This window comes from Rhinolophus sinicus, chromosome 5 (assembly GCF_057876585.1).
Source record: "Rhinolophus sinicus isolate RSI-liver-muscle chromosome 5, RSI-T2T, whole genome shotgun sequence".
NCBI lineage: Eukaryota > Metazoa > Chordata > Mammalia > Chiroptera > Rhinolophidae > Rhinolophus > Rhinolophus sinicus.
This window is the reverse complement of record NC_142505.1, coordinates 110126329-110139458: the sequence shown is the minus strand read 5'-3', so window position 1 is coordinate 110139458 and position 13130 is coordinate 110126329. Positions and strand designations below refer to the sequence as shown.

Here is a 13130-nt window from a genome sequence, read left to right as displayed (position 1 = left end):
CCATCATCACCATCATCACCATCACCACCATCACCATCATCATCACCATCACCATCATCATCATCATCACCATCATCATTATCATCATCACCATCACCTCCATCATCATCACCATCATCACCATCACCGTCATCACTGTCTTACATCATCACCATCACCATCATCACCATCATCCCCATCATCATCATCACCACCATCACCATCACCATCATCACCATCATCATCACCATCATCACCATCACCACCATCATCACCATCACCATCATCACCACCATCACCATCACCATCACCATCATCATCATTATCATCATCATCATCACCACTGTCTTATAGCCAAGGAAATCAAAGCTGGGAGAGGTCAAAGTCTTATAATTAGCATGGAAAGCAGGATTTGGACCCACGATTCTCTGACTTCCTCTTAATCACTGCTATATAGACCCTACAACTGCCTTTGTTTTCAGGTTTACCATTTAAATGACACTAACCAGAAAGTATACATACAAAAGCTCTGTGAAACATCACTTAAACAGACAAGCTTAAGACAGAACTAAAAACAAGTTTTAAGGTGGCGGATATTGGCTCAGGGTTAAAAAGAACAACTACAGCTTCTCGGAAAAGGCATCAATTGCTTGGTGAGTTAGTCATTAGTGTGTAATTCAAGCCCCATTTCAACCCCACAGTGAAGCCCGCTAGAGAAGCACTCGTACACACTGTCTGTGTTGCTCCCACTTAAGAATAAAGACAGCCAAGGATCACGTGATGTTTGAGGAACAGCTCTATGTGAAAGGAAGAGATCAGAGGAGATAAACTAAGACAAGGAATCCAGGAAGCAGACAACGCACAGAATAAGATAAAACTTTAAAAAACACAATTTGATAATTAAAATCCATTAAGAGATAAAATAGTGTATCCATAAAACAATAGTAAGATGCTATAAAAAGGGAACAAAGAATGAGTTCTTGGCAATTCAAATAAGGTAGCAGGAATTCATAATTAATAAAAGGTTTGGAAGATAAAGTTGAAGAAATCTCCCAAAAAGTTAATAAAAAGAGAAGGAAGATAAGAAGAGAGAGGGATGAGATCTACTCAGACGGTCGAATGTCCAATAAATAGAAATCCTAGGAAGAGATTACAGAGGTTATATTTCCTTTGTTGTATATCTTTTGAGGATATAATATAAATTACGGGATGAAATTATCAGAGAAATAATATTAGATGATTCTCCAAATGTAAGAACATAAGCCTTCAGATTTAAAGAGACTTTGAACATTCAGTACAATCAGTGGAAAAGAACCTTCGCAAACCATCATTGTGAAGTTTCAGGCCACCAGGGAATAACAGAAGACCCTAAAAGCTTCCAGAGAGAAAATATCAGGTTATCTGCAAAGGACGGGAAGCGAGCTTGGCCTCAGATCTTTCCCTAGCAACACTGGAAGCTGGGAGACAATAAAGCAATGCCTTCAATTTTTGATGGAAAATACTTTTAACCTAGAATTGTGAACCCACCCAAGCTATTACGTGTGAAAATAGAATGATACTATTTTCAGAAAGGCAAGGACTCTATACCCTTTCTTAGGAAGCTACTGGAGGACATACTCTAGTAAAATGAGGGGATAAAACAATAAAAAGGCATGCAGCCCAGAAAACAGAATCTAACTGGACAAAACACCAGGGAAAGTCCAAGGTGAGAGGGACGCAGCAAGAAGTAACTGCCAAGATTATGCTAGGACGATGGAGGGCCCATTAGAGGGAGGCTGCCTGGAGGAAAACACTGAATGATTATCTGATATATTTGATAATTTAGGAAATGATATTGTTAAGCAAAGAACAGGTCTGAGAGTCAGATGGAGAAACAATTAGGGACAGGTACATAGAGAGTTAGAAGTGGGTGCCTCTGGGATCAGGACTAGGGATATTGATGGCCAGGCTGGGAACTGATGTTTTTCTTTACATTTCACCACTTTACTCTGCATGACACACATATTATCTTGGTAAAAAAATTAATAAAAAAAATAATACATGAATGGGACAATTAAGTTCGCAAACTTTCCACCGTGCACTTACATGGTGGAAAGTTCACGAACTTCATTTGTCCGACCTTCGTGTGTCAATAGTTGGAAACATGAATTCTTAAAAGTATAAAAGAACCAAACAGTTACCTCCCTTCTCTGCACACTTACCACATTCTATCTTTTGTAATGCCTGTCAGACGGCTCACACCTTCATAAACCAGAAGTGCTGTGTGCTAGGCACTTCACAGATGTCACCTCACTTCACCTTCATAGGACTGTGATAAGATAGGTTTTATTGTTCCCATTTTATGACGAGGAGGCAGGATCAGAGAGTTATAATAAATAATGGGGTGAGATCCCACTAAGTGGCAGAGCAGAGATTCCAACTCGGCCCTCAGTGACTCCATGCCCTCTGATCTTAATTAAACTAGCAAATATCACCACTAACATTTATGAAGCATACATCTAATCTAACCAATTAGGTTACTTGCATCCTGGGCTCCCTTTCTTCCTCTTTACTGCTTTCTTCCCTCATTTTGCTGGAGCGTATTCTGTAATAGCTGTCTATGAAAGGTGCATGATAGTTGCTGTAGGCAGACACCATGTGGATTATCTCACTTAACACGACCAACCTATGAGGTAGCTACTACTATCATCCCCATTTTATAGAAGAGGAAACAGGTTTAGGGAGGTTCAGCTGTCTGCCACACGTGTCTCATCTCGGCCTCCTCCACAGAACTTAGCATGGGGCCTTACTCTTAGTAGGTGTTCAATATGTATTTGTTGGATGAATAAATAAAAATCAGATCCTGAATAAAATAAACAGTGAGGCTGCTATTACTTCAAATCCAGAGAGTGCCAAGCCCTTTGGAAATGAGCTGTCCTTGTGGGACAGACACCTCTTCTCTTACGGGTTGCCCCAGGGCAAAAGCTCTGGAACCAAGAGGGGGTGAGTCAACAGCCAGTCAGATAAATGCATGTCTGGTTAATTGATTTGCCTGGATGATTGCAGTGAGTGGCTTCATTGAAATGGAGGGTTTAATTATTCCAATGAAACCTTTACTTAATTGAAAGGACTTCTGGCAAAAAAAGGGAAAAAGATTATTTAAAAGAATGATCTACTGCCTGTGAGAAAGGACTGAAGAGACACTGGTCCCATCAGCATCCCAGCCGTGTACAGTGTTTATAGCTCTTTATGGAAAAGAACCAGAATCGTCCCTTCCTGTGCGTCTCCAGCCCCGCCCCCCCCCCTCGTTCCCTTTCATTGCTGCAAAAAGGGCACTTAGAGAAGCAGCTAAAAAATTCCCCTGCCGGATTCTTCCTTGGTATCCCAGTTAACTTTTTAACCTCTGTCTATCTCAGCTCATTCAACTGAAATATTGAGATAATATTTCCCATCAATTAACATGTGTACAGCAATCAACAGAGCTTCACTGATACGTATTTTGAAAGCAGCAATTACCATTTTACATTCACAGAGGAGTGGCAGACACTGCCAGCTTCCGACCCAGTATCCATTCTTTCTTACTTATTAAAAGAGCCCTGGTTTTGCTGGGAGTGTTACTGTGCCCATCTGAAAAACTGTATGTCTAGCCTCCCTTGCAGCTAGGGAGGTGGCTATGTGACACAATCCTGACCAATAAGACGTAAGTGGGAGTTTCTGGGTGAGACATCTAGGAAGGTTCTTTGGTCTGTGGGGCAGACTCAGGTGAGCAGAGCCTTCTATTTGTCTCCGCTTCCTACCTGGAACGTGGATGCAATGCTCTGAAGCAGAGCAGCCACCTTGTGAGCATGAGGACAGAGACCACACTCTAAGTATGGCGGCCTGGGTTGCTACAAGGGCTTTGAGTCCAAGCTAACCTGAGTCCATGACCCATGAGAAGAATTAAATCCCTAGTATAAAACTCTGATTTTGTTTCTATGACTTGCAGTTAGGAAAACCATCCTAACAGATACATGTGACAAATAAGATCCAAGCCATCTAAGAAAGTCACCTTGGTCCCAGCCACAGACTTCTGAGCCCTACCATCTGAGCAGCTGCTGCCGTATCTGTCTGTCCATTCCTGTTCCCACAGTGAGCAGGGAATCGATACAGACTGAGCCCTGCCCATGGATGGAGTGCTGCAGGGGACAGACAGACTGTGTGACTCCGAGGGGTTACAATGCCACAAGGAAATAAAGCACAGCCCAGGAGATGGTACCTAACAGACGATACCATCATCTGTTTGCCTCGCCATTCCTGCCTTGCAGTGCACAGGCACGACGATGCGTGTCACCACTGTCCTGCCTCCAATCCTGGTCTGCGCCCTCACTTGTCAGTCTCAGGTCACTTCTCCAGCTTCCACTTACCACATCCACTAGAATCTGTCTCTCCTCTCACTTAGCCCTCATTCTTCTACGTGCACCCAACCTTTGGCATCTCCCGTAACAGCCGGGCTCTCGGCCATCGTCCCAGGCAGGCCCTGCCCACCAACCCCGGCTGTGTCCCCAGGCACCAGGCACCTAGAATATTCATACCTGGAACTTCTCAAGGTGTTCCATCCACCTACTTTCAGGTGACCCAGGCAAAGGGCCAATGGCTTCTGGGGAATAAAAATGCCTCGACTTGCTATCTTTTAGGATAAGAGGAAGCATTAATAGGAAATCAGGATTCAGGGGTGTGTGTGACGGGGTGAGGCATGGCACATTCAGTGAAGCCAGAGCCCAAGGCCATGGCCACACCAACCCCTCCCGATCCCCAGACCTTGCACACGTCCAAATTGATTCCCTAGTGACTTCAACAAAAACCAAGGCAAAGAGGTCTGGAAGAGCATGCACCTCGTGTATCACCAAAGGAAACTGCTTTCCCTCCTCCAGCTCTCAATTTTTTACACTACTGCAGGAAAGCTTTTGAAAAAAGCATAATTAGGAATGACAGATTTAAATTGCCCTGAAATGGGTATCAATTTATCACATTGGCTCTTTCAGAGCATTTGCTCCGTCTGGATTCCAGAGCCATGCACACAACAAATTGACAGCTCAGATGGTCTCTGGGAGCCTTGGCTACACCGCTGTGCCAAACCCACATCCCAGAATGGGTCACCCTCTCACTCCTGGGCAGTGCAGCCTCCTGCGTCTGGCCAGGGGCAAGCCCGGCCCTGACTGTATGAAATGCCCTCTCTCCTGGGGCACCTTGGAAGCCTGGTCAACCAATGCCCCTTCACCACGGGGCCTTACGTCACTGAGACCACCAGCTGGCTGCAATTCAGGAGCTGTCTGTGCTTTCAAAGACAGACCCTCCGCTTCATGTGGCCCATGAAATTCCTTCTCACTGGTGTATTCTTCAAAGTCTTGGCCACCGTTTTATTATTTAGGTTGGAAAAAACTCGGAGAACATCCATGGTCCCTCTTCGAATTCGTCATGTCAGTCCTGAGACCATGCTATCTAGCGTGCAGTGGGGTTTGAATGTTTGCTGAATTGCATGCTCTTATGACCTAAGGTTTGATGATAAGAACATCCATTGTCACAGAACTGTATGCAGTAATCAGTCAACCAGGAAGAACTTAGGGAGAGCACGCAATGTGGGTGAGCCTGGGCTGGCCCTCTGTGATGTGCCCTCCGACCCCTCCTTCTCAGCCTCATTTCCACGCCCGCTGCAAAGTCCATGAGACGAGGGCTGAGTCATGCTCATTTGTGCAGCTCTAGCACACTGCCCAGCCCGCGGTGAGCTGTCCACACATCTGCCGAGTGAGCGAACACACAAACCCCCTCCCAGAGTCCAGTCTGGAGACCTGGGCTTTCTGCTGTGCAAAAGCAACCCCACAGTGGACAGACACAGAGCATGCGTGTTGGTGCATAAACTGCAGAGAAATTAAGTCGTTTCATAGGAGAGGTAGACGGAACACTTTCTGGTTTTGGGAATTGGAGACAGTTTGGAACGGACGAAACTGGACATGGGACAGGCTCTGCCCTAAACCTGAGCATTAACGAGCAGAGTCCTGTGCAGGGAGGAGCCCAGCGGCCCAAGGAGCTTGTAAGAGAAAAGGCTGGGCCCTTGCATTTCACAGAAAATGTCACCAGCGTTGTCAGACGAAAGCCCCACTCCGAGGGCTGCCAAGAACAAGAACTGGAAAGTTGTGCGGGCGCCACATTCCGACTTAAATCCTCCCTTTTTATCTTCTTCTCATCTGCCTTGGCTGGCAATGGAATCTCACGGGAGCATGAGGTAGGTTCAAGTGGCAGACCAGGTCGGGCCCGAGGCCTTTGGACGTCTATGGAGGAACGTCTGCAAAGTTGGGTGATGAGGATACTGCAGAGCAGACCTGAAGCAGGAGACTGGGACTCCTGTTCATTCATTCATTCATTCATTCATTCATTTGTTCGTTCGTTCACTCACTCCTTTGATTCAACAACATTACTAGCTGTAAGATAAAGGAAGAAACTGACTATGAGAAGGTCCGTGAGAAAAAAAGACAAGGACAAGTGAGGAAGTGAGGGTGTCCAGAGCAGAGTAACGGGGGCAGGGAGAGGGAACCCTGAAGCAACAAGGGTGGGGAAGCCTCGCAGGTTCACAGGAAGAAGAAAGAAGAGGTGAGGAAGATGGGGCAACCTGATGAAAAGGGAGAGGCAGGAAGGAGCAAGCCTGGTGACAGCCCCTGGAGCCCACGCTTGAAAGGCGTACCTTAGCTCAGAGAATGCCAATCAGAGGCGCAGGACAGCAACCTGCCAGGGGCACCCTGCGGTTCCCAGGAAGGAATCTCCAGGGCCCAGAGCTGGTCCCTGCAGCGTCCCAAGTGTCCTTTGAGGCCTCGGCAGTGAGCTGCACACAGAACGAGCACTGGCCTCTCCCTCCCGCAGTTATAAGACACGCCAAAAATACACTTAGAATCGACACGGCGATCAATTTAGAATGCATTTCCAGTGTGGGGCTGTCTATTTTATGAAATGTCGTGGGAATAGGTAAATGTGGTAACACTTCTAAACACATTTCCACGTGTCTGAAAATAACTCTGCCAACTATTTCAATCAACTAGAAGGTTAGTATCTAGGAAAATGCAGATTTCAGGTTTTCTTACTTGGGAGCAGGGTGGGAGTATTGGGGGTGGGGTGTTTCTGCCTCCAGCTTTCTAATTCTCCCCTCAGCGTCCAAGGTCAACACCTACAGGGAGGCACCTCAGCGCAGCGGGAACGCCCGAGCAGCAGGCTGCAGGCCCTGTCCGAGCAGGGCGTCCAGCGCCTCTCTCTCCAAAGGCCTTCAGGTCTGGTGGAAACACGGGTGCAGGAAGCAGCAGACCTGAGTTTTATGCAGACCTCAGACTTCCTTATTTTACCCCAAGGTGCTCAGGCTTGAGGTCAGAAGTGTACTTTCTCATACATCAGGACACTGGGCAAATTTCCAGGCAGCAGAAAAAGGAAGAGCGAGGAGGTGTGGGGGCTGAAACGACTTTGGTAAGATGGGCTGTCTCTGGAGTCTGTCTGCTGTCGGGTTAGAGAGTGGGGGGCTGGAGTCCATGTGCGGGGCACCTACACACAAGGAAGGTGGAGCTCCCGCCTCGAGAGGTTACAGTATGTTGTGCTTGTTGGTGTGAGGTGACATCGTCGCCCCACAAGACAGGGGCTGTGGCAGATGGATCACGGGAATCTACTCGCATCAAACAAAAAGAGTCAAACCAAAGACCCTTTGCCTAAAGAAACAAAATTGACGCCTTCTCTCTGTATTCTAGTGGAAAGGACATGGTCCTGAGTTAAGAGTCCTGGGTTTGAGCTCCAGTTCTGCCACTTGCTGCTGTGTGGCCTTGGGCATGTGGCTTAACCTCTCTAAGCCCCACTGACAAGCAGGACTTACATCTCACGGTTGTTGCCGTGTACATTCTAGGCACTAAATCAACGTCACTTAGGCCACCCCTTCAGAAGCCAGCGGCAAACTCGAGACAGAAGTGAGAAGTCTCTGCCTGCATGTCCTGTATAATTACCTCCACACCAAAAAGAATTCAGAGAAAAACTTAAAAGGTTTGGCCTCAACCCTCTTGTCTGGGCTTCGGGCTTACAACGCACCCTCCTGGTGTGATAGCATCTCTGTCTGCCGACCATGTAGTTACCATCCTCTGGGCAGGAACCCAGCTCACATTTCCTCGCATGCCCTGTGGCCTCGCAAGACTCTTACACAAATAGGCGTTTAATATTTATAAAGTGATTGATTTCCAATGGATAAGCACCGGCTTTCTTCTCCTTGTTACAGTTTCCTCCCTTCAGCAGGCAAGACCATTATCTCTGCATGTGTGGTGAGAGTTTTCACCATGACAGCCTGCTGACGGGATCATATGCCCTTCGTCTGTACCCAGCTGGTTTTGCTGTGCCTGCAATTTGGATCGGAGCTCCAATCTGTCTTGCTCTCCCGATCAGTCATGCACTTGAAGCCTAGAATACATGTCCCTGCCATCTCTGACCTGCAGGGACACAGCCATCTTGTCACCAGCCATCTTAACTGGGCGGAATGCAGAACAGCCAGCTGCTCCTCCATTCTCCCAGAGAACCATTTCTCTGGCAGTGCCCCCAAACACCACACCAGTGTCCAGGCCACGGCTGACTTCTGCGATGTGCCCTGCCGGGGGCACTGCCAGAATCTGAAGGCCTTTGGCATTCACAAGGAGGGTCCGTTCTAGCCACTGGTATCCTGGGGTCCAGTTTGGTTTGTGGATTCCTAATCCTGTGAAAACTGATAACCCAATAGCAGCCAGCCTCACATGACACTGCCTTGCTGTGTAAAGTAAGGGGAAGTCTCCAGAAACTTCACCGGCTCACCTTCAGGAGACACTTCCCTGGACCAGCAGGGCACAATGCCATGTGTGCCGTGGGTGTCTGAAGTGCAGTGGGCACTCCTCAACATCAGAGAAGGGGGACAGAATGAGTCAGGAACAGAGCCCGCAACACGCGGAGGGCGGCGGCAGGCCGAGTCTAATGAAAAACTGCTGCTGCTCAGAAGAGCTGGAAAACCATGCTCCACAAATTCTGTGTGGCCGCGCCGAGTCCTGTCACCTGATCTGGGAGAAGAGAAACAATCGCGACGCTGGTGATGGGAAACTGCAGGACACAACAGTGATTGTTAGTGTTCAGCTGGGCAGGAAAATAAGAGGTGTCTCGCTAGTCCTCAGGGAAGTGCCAAATAGTGACAACCATCGCCCAGTCCTTCTGGGGCCGATGGCCCAGTTTGTGGAAGTTCCAGACACCTATCTGCCCCATTTCCCCATCTTCTGTGTGTCCCGTGGAAACGTCACCACTCACTGGAGACACTTTTAGAAGAATAAAGCAGGACGTCTATATCCGCTGCTCTCATTACCACGATTATTAGGTGGGCTCAGAAGTGAAATCCAAACCACTTGGATTTTCTATCCTGGAGTGCTCTGCCAAAGAGATGGCGAGAGAATAAGTTCATTAAAATGCATTCATTAAGCACCCACTATGTTGGGAGCAAAATAGGTTTGTGCGTCCAATCAAACGGTAGGCTTCTGAGAGGGAGAGGGAGAAGGGGGAGGCCCAAGACATTGAAAGGGGCCCTTTAGTCATAATTAACTGCAAATAAACAGTTCTCTCATGGAATGGGCCCCCCTTTCCTACCACCCCCGCCCGCTACCCACATTTCAATTAGCTCTGCGTTGTTCTGGTCCCTATTACTTCAGATCATCAAGGGCCGGCCAGAATTAATTGTAATAGTGTCCTCAGGAGCCGAGCCAGATGGCAGCTTGGGAAGGCTGGCCAGAGCGGCTCGTGTCTCCCACGTGCCCCTCTAATAGACCACTCGGAGCCCGGTCTTCATGACAAGATGGAGCTGCTCTGTGGGGCGGGTGGAGGTGTTGGGTGGGTGGGGGTGCTGGGCAGGCAGGGGTGCCGGATGGGGTGGGGGTGCGGGGCGGGCAGGGTGACGGGTTGCTTCAGGCATCTTTGCTGTAGCACGGTGCTGAGCAAGGTGCCCACTGCTCCCAGTCCTCTGCCCAGCTTCCCTTCCCAGTCCTGGCAGCCCTGAACCCTCAATGCCAGTGGTCCTTAAATAAAGACATCTTATCCACACAAAGGAATACTATTCAGCCATGAAAAGGAATGAAGTTCTGACTCTCGCTGCAGCGTGGATGAACCTTGAAGACATGATGCTAAGCGAGAAGCCAGACACAGGCCACACATTTTACGACTCCATTTGTGTGAAATGTCCCCAGTAGGTAAATCCATAGACACAGAAAGTGGAACGGTGGTGGCCAGGGGCTGGGGGAACCGGTAACCACTAATGTGCACCAGGTTTATTATGGGGTGACAAAATGCTTTGGAACCAGAGGTGGTGGTGGCATGATGCTGCGAATGTGCTAAATGTACTGAACGGTTCACATTAAAATAGGGAATTTCACCTGATCAATAAAACAAAACAAATAAAAACAACTACATTTTCTTGAGCACATATGTAGTGCCCGGTCCTCAACCAGTGCAAACCCCAATCCCTAAAGAGCCCTGCTGGGGAGGCACCATCAACTCTATGAAGAAAGGAGAAAGGCCTAGGGAGACGATACCATGGGGTGAGGCTAGATTTGAGCCCCATGTGGCAAGCACACGCATGTCACCACATCACTCCAGTGGTTTTCAAACCTGAGGTTCTGGAAGTTATGGGAGCCGGGCGAGTGACTTTTGCGTGCCACGGTGTCACGGAAACAGCTGGAGAGAGGCAGAGGCAGCAAATGAAGGCGGTGCGAGGGGTAGGAGAGAGGATGAGGACAGAAAAGGGAACAGAAACTCAGAGCTTTTTTTAGTGCCCACAGGTGCACGGCTGAGAAAAGGGAAGAGAAATGAAGCAAGAGGCAGCAAACGGAGGGAAGATGGTGGGGGTGGTGAGTGCTGGGCGCAGGGGTGTGAAAGGAACAGCGGGTCTGGCCGGGGGGGGGGGGGGGGGGGGGCGGCTGGACAGTGTCAGCTCCTGTCAGTCATCCCTCCTCCTGCAAGCCCCCCACCATATGCATCTTTCACACAAACTTGAGAAATTTCCTGTAGGCCGGCTCACCTGTTTTAAAGCCGTGAGAGAGCTTGAAGTGTAAAAATACGGCAACTCATATTTTCCACGTAACTGAGATAAAGGAGTCAGGAGGAGATTGTGGCAAAACATCTCAAAATACAACACTGATTTTCCCTCTAAGGAGAGAGTTCTGTAGCTCGCCTCTCTTTTAGTGATCTGTTGTGTAAAAGTGTCTTTAAATGAATTTGTCGGGGTTGCAGGCTGGTGGGTGTTTCTTTTCACTTTCTCTATTACCACGCGCCAGCAATACAAGATCGGGTTTTTCAGATGGGGTTGGAGGCTTCCTACACATTTGTGATGGAAATACTTTAACAAGTCTCTGAAGTTAACAGTGAATGGAAGTAGGGAATCTTTAAGCTCAGAGATAATGTCTGGCTTCTTGCCACGGAAACGAAAGCTTGTAAATCAGAGGTACACCGGAAAGCATTTTTTTTTGGGGGGGGGCAAGTGATAACAATCGCCAGTGATTACATAAGGCACCAGGACACCGGACAGCAGACACCGAGGCTGGCAGGAACAACCCGCTGCTTTCACGGTCCTTTATCTCCGCTGCCTGTGTGCCAGGAGCTCTGTAAGAAGCCAGGCTCGAAGGCTGGCCACCCGGCGTCACACAAGCATGTTGTAGGCCAGGCCAGGGCTTCATCGGACGGGCGGTGAAATTTCTGCATTGAGGGATGTTATCTGTGGGGTGACTTTCAGATATCATGAATTTATCACTCATTTCTCATTGTAAAGGAAGACTCTAAGCCCCAGGCGACTTCCTCAAACCAGTGACATCAGTTTGACCCCTGAAAAGTAGACTAAGTCTCTAGTCAGCAAAAGCCCCCTGGAGCAGGGAGTGGGGGCTGCAAAAGTTTCTTCGAGCCCACAGGACTTCACGGCTTCCTGAAACATTTCATTAGGAAACCAGGAACCTTCAATGATGCCTCCACGAGGTCCTGGGCGAGCTTCCCCGGTCCTTCTGCCCCCTTGGCCAGCCTTTCCTCCTGGAATTGTGGATCAAGGTCTCCCTCCTGGTTCGGCTATGCAGTGACTCCTGCTCATTCCATTTTGCTCGTGGGCAGGGGCTGGGCCTCGGTGAATGTCATACAACAGGCTTCTTTCTTTGCATACAGAGTCTTAATAAACCTCCGAGGAACTGATGGGAAGGTGCTCCCCAAGAAGGGCAGGAATCCAGAGAGGCCAAGGCTGGGGGCTCCAGGTGAAGGCAAAGGCCCAGCTTCTGGAAACACGCTCCAGAAGCCCTCTTCACCCACTGGGGCTGCGGGATCTCACAGCTTCACCAAGAATACCCTCTGTGCACGCAGCCCACTTCTCAGCTCTCTGCACCATCCTCCATCGGATAAAGTCAGAGAAACCCAGCACATCACAATGGAGTGCTCTGCCTGCCCAGATCAGTTACCAGGCGTGTGTCGAGAGCCCTCTCTGGCTCAGGTCTAATGCTCTGTGCCATCGAAGCTGCAGCATGCAAAGCTGCCCAGCACCAGCTGCTGAGGGGCCACCATTTTAAGAAAATAAGAAATGAAAGGAACATGCATGAAGCCATTAGAGCACAGTGTGGACGAGATAAAGAGAAACAGGTGGGGGGCCTACACAGCAGCCCCCCATCTGCTGCAGAATATTCTCTGTGAACAGAGTGGGGCTCCACTCGCTTTGCTCCAGAGCAAAGGGATCGGCCAGGTGAGAAGTATACTCACATGTCTGCAAACTAGCTCGCCCTTGGTTTGGTTGGGGGTCTATCCGTGGTCCTCTCAAAACCCTCTCCTCCAGTGCGTTGCCAGCCAGGCCCCCAGAAAACGCTGATGCTGCAGCCTCTCCCGGAAGCCCACACACACCCCACTCAGAAGCCACCTCTATTTTTAGCAGGGGCAGAAGTGGGGGCTGGGGTGGGCTGCCATACTTCCCTTTTTATTTTTGTTCTGAGCAGAGTCTGTGGGTGACTTTCCACAGGGTGGGGGCGGGCTGGGAGGAGAGAAGGGGGCTGTGCTCTCTGGAAGGCATGTCAGGCGGGAGCTGCAGAGAACTGGGGGCCATGTCTGTCACTGGGGGGGGGGCAAGAGGGGAGAGAGGAATGGGCAGGCTCCAGGCA

The 13130-nt window shown here is 49.1% G+C and overlaps 1 protein-coding gene across 3 annotated transcripts in view; it reads right to left on the bottom strand.

Moving 5' to 3' along the window:
- The window catches only part of CARD11 (caspase recruitment domain family member 11), a 92941-nt gene that overhangs the window by 36858 nt on the left and 42953 nt on the right, over positions 1 to 13130 (bottom strand). The window contains exon 1 of one of the 3 annotated variants that reach the window (XM_019757565.3): positions 12739 to 12870. The exons of the other annotated variants lie outside the window; for them this stretch is intronic. The gene's annotated coding sequence lies outside the window, so the exon portion shown is untranslated. Of the gene's footprint in view, positions 1 to 12738; positions 12871 to 13130 lie in introns of those variants that run through there. 3 annotated transcript variants of the gene reach the window in all.